This window comes from Ovis aries, chromosome 5 (genome assembly GCF_016772045.2).
Source record: "Ovis aries strain OAR_USU_Benz2616 breed Rambouillet chromosome 5, ARS-UI_Ramb_v3.0, whole genome shotgun sequence".
Taxonomy (NCBI): Eukaryota; Metazoa; Chordata; class Mammalia; order Artiodactyla; family Bovidae; genus Ovis; species Ovis aries.
In genome coordinates this window covers 58,796,512-58,806,223 of record NC_056058.1, presented here as the reverse complement: position 1 = coordinate 58,806,223, position 9,712 = coordinate 58,796,512, and the positions used below count along the sequence as shown (strand labels likewise).

The 9,712-nt window shown below is 42.7% G+C and overlaps 1 long non-coding RNA gene across 1 annotated transcript in view; it reads right to left on the bottom strand.

The window, feature by feature from the left end:
* Nucleotides 1–9,712, bottom strand: part of LOC132659829 (uncharacterized) — a 59,454-nt gene that overhangs the window by 27,472 nt on the left and 22,270 nt on the right. The gene's annotated exons all lie outside the window — the stretch shown is intronic.

The following is a 9,712-nucleotide window of genomic DNA, read 5'->3' as shown; positions in this document are numbered from 1 at the left end:
CCCTTTGACATCCATTCATCCCTATGAAACCCAAAGGTTAGGACCATAGCATGGAAACCACTGAGTTACACAAACATCCGTGATTATTAAGAGCTATGAAGGAAAAAATAGAAAGATCTGATTACAGAAAAAAATTCAAAGTTCTATATAACAAAAGACATCACAAAGAAGGTCAAAAGAGAAATGAGCTTGTGGGAGAAAATATCTAAACTTCATACAGCAAAGGTTTACTCTGCCTGTTATGAACATATTCCTGCAAATAAACTGGAAAAATACAAATGATCCAATGGAAAAATAGGCAAAGAATATGAACAGAAGAGGAAATGACAGTGGTCAACAAACAATGTGTAAGCAGAGAAATGAAAATTAAATAATGAGTTCCTGCTTGTCTCCTAATATTAGCAAAAATGAAAAATATTGGTAACATTCATGCTAATGACAGCGTAAGAAAACTAACACTGCAATACCCATCATTCAGCTGTAAAAATATTGGAACTTTTAGGAAACATTTTCTAAAATATTATGAGACAAGTAATATGCAACAACTTTCAGAAATTAAAGCAATAATAGATGGTGATATAAATAGATACAAGAATAGTCATTTCAACATTTCTGTAATAACAAGAACCTAGAAACACCTCAACTGCATCAATGAAGTTATATATTACATAGCTATTAAGTGAGATAGATCCATATGTGCCAACTTAAAATTATCTCTAAAATGAATAAAGTAAAAAAGAATGTCAAGGAATAATATCTATGGCTTTAGTCTGTTTCACAAAAAATGAAAATAAACATAACCAAATCACCCCAAACACTTCTTAAAGCAGTTACTCAGTGCTCTGTGGTGACTTAAATGGGAAGGAAATCCAAGGAAGAGAGGATATATGTAGACATGTAGCTGATTCACTTTGACGGACAGCAGAAATTAACGCAGTATTACAAATCACCTATACTCCAATTTAAAAAAAAATAAGCGCAGAAAAAAGTAGGAAAATAAAATTTCTAATTACAGTTTGTCAAAGGAATCAGACTGGAGAGTTTTTGGCTTAAGACATATCTTTAAGTTTAAATTGTTGCAATGAGCATAAATTTTATTAAAAATTAATTAATAAGCCCTGCTCATTAATAATGACCCAAGAAATACCGCCTGCCTGTCTATTCTTATAAAATCTTTCCTGATTTAACATTTACTTTGCTTCAATTCCTACAAATAAGCTGCTGGATTGGAGAGAAGGTGTTAATTGTCTCTGAACAACTTCCTCTGAATAACCTTTTGGCTTGCTCTGCTGCCCAGCCTCTCAGGAAAAAGAAACCTGATATCATTATTATTCTAAAAAGAAATCTATGTTCTGAACATACAGTACATGCATGCAGTAGAAAATTCAAAATGAACAAAAGAATATATAGTAAAAAATGAGTCTTTTTCTCTCCCTAGTACCCAGCCACCCAGTTCTACACCATTTTCTTACGTATCTTTTCAGAGATATTCTAGGCGTATTCCAGCACGAACATGTATACAGTCTGTTTTTTAGAACACTAATGCTGTACATAATGTCTATATACATGGATACATTTTGTATCCATTCATCCATCCATCAGTCTATCTGCCCATCCACCATTCATCCAATTGCATCCACTGACATCGGTGACCACTCAGTCTGTGCCAGGCACTAGGTTAGAAGCTGGAGATAAAGTGATGAAAAGATAAGGTCCTTGCTTTCACCCAGCTGGCCTTCTGTAAAAGTAACAAATTATGTAGAAGACGACAAAGAATAAAAGAAAACTAACATATTTCAGACAATGAAACATGCCTTGGAGAGACTCATTCTCAGTTAAGAGAGGACAGAAGGAGGAGAGCTAAAAAGGAGAGGGGAGGGAAAAACAGGGCTTATTATAGGTGGATGGCCAGAGAAGATCTCCTTTGTGAGGTGACATTCAAGTTAAGAACTGAGCAACAAGAAGGAGCAAATGTTGCTGGCTTCCCTGCTCGATGACTTTAGAACGAGCGATTCCACGAGCAGAGTTTCAGCCTAATCTGAGTGGTGATGAGGGTGGGCTCTGAAGACCTGATGGCATTCACTTGAACCCCAGCTCTGCCACTGAAAGCCAGGGGAACCTTGGGCAAAATGCTTAAGCTCTCTGTGCCTTAGTTTCCTCACCTGTAATACAAGGTCATATAAAAATAGTACCAGCTTTAAGCTGGATCACAGTGAAAATTAAGCAGGTTAAGCAATGTGGGCTGCCCAGGCTGGCACAAAGAAAGTGATCAAAATATGATAAACTTTTAAAAAATTATGTTAGGTATAGTTCCCAGATGAAAAGTCAAAAGCATGCTCTATAAAAGAAGAAAGTGATAAAAGTTTTTATCAAAATTAGAAATATTTGCTCTATAAAAGACATTGTTAAGAGAATAAACAAAGAAGTTGTGACCTGGGAGAAAATATTTGCAAATCACCTGTTGGACAGAAGGCTTATATCCAGAATATACAAAGAGCTCTCAAAACTTAGTAAGAAAATGATCCAATTAAGAAATGGACCAAAGGCTTGACCAGACACTCCACCAAAGAGGATGCATTATGCAAAAACGCATGAAAAGACATTTAACAGCATTAGCCTTTCTGAAAATGCAAAATAAAACCATGATGAGATACCACTACACACCTATTCGAACGGCTTAAGAAGAAACTGACAGGATTTCCCTGGTAGTCCGGTAAGTAAGACTCTGTGCTCCCAATAAAGGGGGCCTGGATTCGATCCCTACTCAGGGAACTAGATCCCACATACCACAACAAAAGAGCCTGCAAGCTGCAACTAAGACCCAGGTGCAGCCAAATGAAAAAATAAATAGTTGTTGTTTTAAGAATCTGACAATACCAAAATTAACAACAACAAAAAAGAATCTGACAATACCATGTGCTGACAAGATACAGAGAAACTACAATGCTTATGTATTGGTGGTGGGAGTCCACTCTGGGAAAGAGTTTGGCAGTTTCTTATAAAGTTAAGCCTTTACTTTACATATGCTCATTCCTACGTGATTACCCTAGAGAAATGAAAACTTTTGTTCACATACAGACCTATACACAAATAGCAGCTCTATTCATAATCCTCAAAAACTAGGAGTAACCCAAACATCCTTTAAGGGGTGAACAGATAAATATACTGTGGTAAGTCCATACTACTAGAAAGCTAAAAAAAAAAAAAGTACAAACTCCTGATACATGCAGCAGCTGAATGAACAGGAAAGGAGCCAGTCTCACACGGTTACGTACTACGTGATCCCTTTCATATGACATTCTTGAAAAGACAAAGCCACAGCAATGGAGAGCAGATCAGTGTTGTCAGGGGCAGGTGTGGGGAGGAATGTGACTACAGAGGGACAACTCAAGGGGTCTGGGGCTGATGGGACTTACCTGCATCCTGATCACGCTGATGGTTACACAAACTGCATGCACGTCAAAACTCATACAAATATACAAGTCAATTTCATCACACGTTAATTTTTTAAATAAGAAAAATAAAAAACGATTAATGATACTGTCATTCTAACTCAGTCACTCACTTTCAATCTCTCCTCCCTCCTTTCTTCTCATTTTCTGTAGCCAGAAACTTCTTCAGGAAGAGGCACTTCTGCCCTCTAAATATTTTAAGACATCCTTAATAACTTGGGCTTCCCCCTGGTGGCTCAGGTGGTAAAGAATCCGCCTGCAATGCAGAAGACCCAGGTTTGATCCCTGGGTTGGGTAGATCCCCTGGAGAAGGAAATGGCAACCCACTCCAGTATTCTTGCCTGCAGAATCCCATGGACAGAGGAGTCTGCCGGTCTGCAGCCCATGGGGTGGCAAAGAGTTGGACACAAGCAAGCCACTAACGAGAACTTCACTGTGTTTCTCTGCATACAAAGGTAACACATTTTTGTTGGAAAGAAAAGAAAAAGGAAGGGAGAGAGGGAGGGAGTCAGGAAGAATTAAATCATTACAGAAATGTATGACATAGAAAGTAAAAGGCATCAGGAATCCTGCCCTCCGGAATTAACCCCTGGGAGGAGCTTCTGCCAGAACCATTTCAAAGTGATTTTATACGGTTGTTTCCTTACAAGGTTCAGAACCCATATGGTGGGATTTCATTTGATTGATTGTTCAGGGAAACATGGAAGGGCCCTGGGGAGAATGACCTTGAAAGGTCAACATCCAGTCCATTCTCATACCAAGTCAAACCTTTTCACAGCTGGATGAAGTCTAGCGTGATCTAGTTCATTAAAGGTCATCCAGTCCCTTCCTGTCCCTCTCTGCTGTGACCCCTACAAGACTCCATGTCTCTCACGGCAGCCTGCTCCCCTCACCTTGAGCTCTCCCTCTGTGCCCTGACTGCCTCTTCCCTCTCACCCAGCTCCATTTGCAATCACTGTTTGATAAGTCAGCGTGCAACAAATCACTATCTGTTCCTTCCTCCCTTCCTTCAAAGATACTTGCTGAGCGCATGATATGTGTACAGTGCTGAGGCAAAAGGATACCTCAGGAACAAGATCCACACAATTACCACCCTCCCAGAGCCTCCATTCTAGTCAGAGAGACGGCAGCTAATCACAAAATGATTCTAACACATATTCAATAAGACCTGTGCTAAAGCCTGGAAAATGCAATTCCAGCCAGGGCAGGCTTCCCTGAGGAAGGGCAGTTAACTGAGACCTGCAGGAGAAGCAGAAGTTGGCCCGGTTCACAGCAGAGGGAAGGAAATTGCCAATGCAAAAACCCAAGAGGTCAGGGTGACTCCCATGCACCTTGGGGACCAGCAGGTGCTGGGGTCACAGCAGTGGACAGGGCACAGTGATTGCTCTCCAGGGAAATGTTTTGGGGACATTTGCCACTGGCTTTGTGGCCTTCCTTGATCTTTCCTTCCCTTAAAGTCCTGCATCTGAAACAGAACGTTCCCTGTAGGGCTTAGGGCATGGGATTTGGAATCGGGTCTAGGCTCCATCACTCCCTACACATGGACAAACAAGCAACAGCTTACTCTCTGTGAGAGTAAGCTCATTTTCCCCCACCTGTAAAATGTGTATGAAGCTGTAACATGGGAGGACTTAATGAGATAACCCACACAAAGTCACATAAAGTCATGATCACAGTGCTTAGTACCTAGGTTCATAGTGGCTAGTGTTATCATTATATTATTAGAGGCCCTGGCTTCTCTGGTGATTCAGATGGTAAAGACTCCCTCTGCAATGCAAGAAACCCAGGTTTGACCCCTGGCTGGAGAAGCTCCCCTGGAGAAGAGAATAGCCAGCAATCCAAATATTCTTGCCTGGAGAATTCCACTGACAGAGGAGCCTGGGGGGCTACAGTCCGTGGGGTCACAAAGAATCAGACATGACTGAGCACAAACGCTTTCACTTTTCATTAGAGGCCCCATGGTGCCTGACCTTGAAGGTGCAGTCTACATAGTCTAACTCTATTCAACTCTATATAGTCAAATATAGAGTTCATACAGAGCCAGGGAGGGGCTCCCAGCCTCTGGATTCCTACAGAACCAAAGTCCAAGTAATGATCCCTTTGGAATGAAATTCTGTGAATCCATCAAGCAAGTTTTGGGAGTGGACTTGCATTTGGCTGGAGAGTAGAGGACAGGCAAGACCCAGAAATGTTCCTTAGATGACAAATGTGTGCCACCAGTTGACATCAACCCACCCCCTTCTCCTCCTGCCCTGAAGGCTGACCTCTCATCCAAAGGATTCCAACAATGCCACTGGTAATGAGAGCCCCAAGAAGTCCTCTCTGGGCCGAGGAGTCACGGGTTCTGCCTTCCCAGAAAAGCACCTTTGCTCCAGCAGGAGCATGCCTTTGGACTGATAAAGACTCGCCGTGTCCAGTTATGGGTAGGAATATTGCAAGGGGGTGAAGCTATTTTTTGCCACATGCTCTATCTCTCCAGCAGGCATAGTGACATTGCTTGGGATCCAAATATTCTCAGCTGTAGAAGGTCACGGAGCTGAAGGCTAGAAGGTCTGGACTTCAGATAGCCAGGTTGGGGGTGGGCGATTATTTGCATCACTGGTTGGAGGGTCCTAGGACCTTGAGCTGTCATCCTTCCATTCTCTGGCCCAGCCCCAATCACTGCCCACAGGACTTCTGTTGAACCGATTCCCCTGGGCCCAGAGTCTAGTGGCAACTGTTTATTTTTAGCCTGTGATTCCCTGAGAATGCGGGTGGGCCCCTTGGAGCAGGGGGGAGGGAGCAGGGAGGAGAAAGAGTAACTTCAGGGCCTGGAGGGCCAGGGAAGACACAGCCCAGTCCAAGCCCTTAGCTCAGCTCTGTGACCGGCAGTCCTCTCTTGGTCCACCCCAGCTGAGGATCAGGTTGGACTTATGCCCCCGTGTTCCCCTTTTTCTCTTCCCTGAAGGCCCTAGAGACTGTGAGCTTTCCGTTCCTTTTTATAGTCACGCTCCCACACTGCAAGCCCTTGGTCCTTTGGGGTTCCCTTGCTCAACCCCAGTGGGTGTGATCCAAGACTCCTCAACACCTCCCTTCCTCCTGCCTCTGAAGAGAGGTCTCAGGCCCATCTCCTTGGGCCAGCCTGGCATCAGAATCAGTGCTTAATAAATATGGGTAGACTGAAGGATGGGTTTCAGGGCTCCTCCATACAAGCAAAGGCCTGAGTAATAGAAAAACAAATAAGGGGAAGTTATAGGGGTTAGAAACTTACAAAACCCTTAAGTCATTGTCTCTGGCTCTAGTTCCTTTCTCCTTTCTGAGAAGTTCCCTGGAGCCCCTGGGCCCCATCTTTGTCTTGAAACCTAGAGGGAAATGCATCTACCCCTTCTTCCTCTTCACTCTACCTTCAGTCATCCCTGACAAAAGGGAAACTCTTGTGAGCTGACCTCAATCCTGGCACACACTTGCCCTGAGACCCAGGGCAAGAGGCCCTGCCCCCTGCAAGAAACTATAAAGCACTCTTGTGGGACTGTTGTGAGAACTAGTGAGGGTATGTGTGAAACAGCTGGCGTGTAGTTGGTGCTTAATAAATGGTGATTGTTGTTGTATTATCATTAAATAAATGGTGCAGGACACCAAGCCTTTTTTTAAAAAATATCTTCTTTCATGGTATACCTGATCATTCTTCTTTATAGAGTACATTAATATTTTATAAGGCACTTTCACATCCATTAGCTCTTCTGATCCCCCTACAACCCCATGAAAAGGGCCAAGTTATTATTCCATGATTATTATTCCCATTATACAGATAAAACCACTCTCATTCCAGAAAACACAGATGACATCATCGCATTGTCAGTGCCTAATGCAGAGCCTGGCGCAGAGTAGGTTCTCAAAACAAAACAAAGCAAAATCCTTCTGAAGGAATGGCCTATAGAATGTAACCCTATAGGCCATTTGCCTTTCCTCATCTGTAAAATGGGGACTCATGCTGAAGGATAACACAGGAAATTCAAAGTCAATGATTCAGGGACTTCCCTGGTGGTCTAGTGGCCAAGACTCTGCATTCCCATTGCAGGGGTTCTAGGTTCCATCCCTGGTTGGGGAACTAGATTCTGCCTGCCACAAAGATGATCAGAGATCCCACATGCTGCAGCTAAAGACCCAGCGCAGCCAAATAAATAAAAAAATAAATATTTTAAAACAAAACAAAGTCTAGGCTTCAGCTCCCAAGCAGGGCTTGGTCTTTTTAACAGGCAGAAGGGAGTGAGGGATGTGTGGCACGTCTCTCCCAGAGGAGATACTCACTTTTTTAGTTTTGGGAGAATAATTGAGAAGCACCTCGAACAGGGAGATGGTTATAGCTCATTCCTGGGAGAGCATCAGAACAGATTCCCCATGTCCCTGTGTCCTGGGACTTCAGTTTCTCCAGCTGGAAGCTGAATTTTAGAAAGGAGATGGGCCTATGTGCCTATAATCATGGGGAGCAATTATCAGAGGAAGTAGGAAGGATTCTGGGGTAGAAATTAAAATTTCCTCTAACATTGACACCATGGGGAAAAAAGTCTGCCACATTTGGAAGAGATGGGGTGAGGTGGATGAAAACATAGGAGAGAACTTACATATGCAACATTTTAGGTCAAAAATCATTTTGCTAATTTGGGGACCTAAAAATGTATTATGCATAAGTTACTTTTTGCTGCAAAGGATCACAATCAGTATATTACATTTCAAAGTATAATCTTTGTGGTCAGGCAATAATTATAAACCTGTGGCTTATTTTTAATTTATTTAATTAAAAAAATAAATGGATATATAGCTGTTAAATTCTAGGGGATCTCTTCAGTTTGCCCACTGAGGAGAAGCAGAAGTCACTCACACTGAATTTCAAGAAAGCCTCTAATGTGTGGGAGCTTATGGTTTAAAAGAGACCACACAACTTTAAGAAAATTACCAAGACTGTGTAGGAAGAGAAAAACTCAACTCACTGATGACATCACAAGTCTCTTGGAACTGACCTCATCACCATGTGTATATTTTATTTTCTAGTTACTGCAAATCACATTTTTCTTCCCTCAGAATAATTAACAATGCTTTTAGATTCTTGAAATTGGAAATAAAGCTGATGTTTATTGAGCATCTACTATGTAGTAGATAATGTTGTGATGACTTTCCATGCATTAATTCATTTAATCCTTATCACAGCCCTGTGACAGAGGCACTATGATTATCCCCATTTTATAGATGAGAGAAGAAAGTTCAAGGAAGCAAAGTAACTTGTCTTAAGGTCCCATTGCTACCAAGTGGTGGAACAAAGATTTGAACCTAGGTTGGGAGCAAAGTGGCAAATAGATCAGCATGAACATTAGGCCCCAGTCAGCCCTCTTCATTCAATCAAGTTACCTCCTCGCAGTGAACTTGGGCAAACTACCCACCTCTAGCTTCACCATCACATGTAACCACGTGAACACTCTTCTCCCCAGATCCTACCCCAACAGGAACATTTGCGATTTAGAGAGCTGAGGAAAACATACCAATGTTCTTTAAATACTGCCTTTTAATTTTTTTTAAACTCAGAGCAATTTTTAACTCTTTAAATCTTTGTCTTAAAAGGATTATTTCTTTAATCCCTTTTACGAGGTCACATGCGGGCTTAGTTGCTCAGTCATTTGTGACCCCATGGACTACAGGCTCATCTGTCCATGAGGACTCTCCAGGCAAGAATACTGGAGTAGGTTGCCATGCCTTCCTCCCAACCCAGGAATCAAACCCAGTCTCCCACATTGCAGACAGATTCTTTACTGTCTGAGCCACCAGGGAAGCCCTCATGAAGTCGCAAGGATGAGAAAAAGCCTATTTCTAATTCCCTCCCAGCTCCCGACTTCTGTCATGCTCTCATTAATCTGTGTGAGGAAGCAGAAAGTAGGATCCCATTTCTAGTCCTTCGTCCCTCTAACACTTACTGATGGAGCGCTAGCCCCTATCCAAGGTGGGGAAGAACACGGATGGCTCTGCCCTCACCCAGTGAAAACTGGCAGTAAGCAAGGGCACAGAGAGATGGACTAAGTTACAGGGACCGTGTCTGTGCTGTGAAGGAAATATCCTGTGGTTTGGCCTGGCAACATCAGTGCCCAGTCAAGTTCACAGTCAACACCAGGGGATGGGTGGGGGCACGCCCACCACCAAAACTGAAAGTCTCTAAGAGGAAGCCCCAAGCGAGGGGGCACAGACTTCCCTGTCTTGCAACACCAGCAATTTCTGGGTCCCAGAGGAGCCGTTTC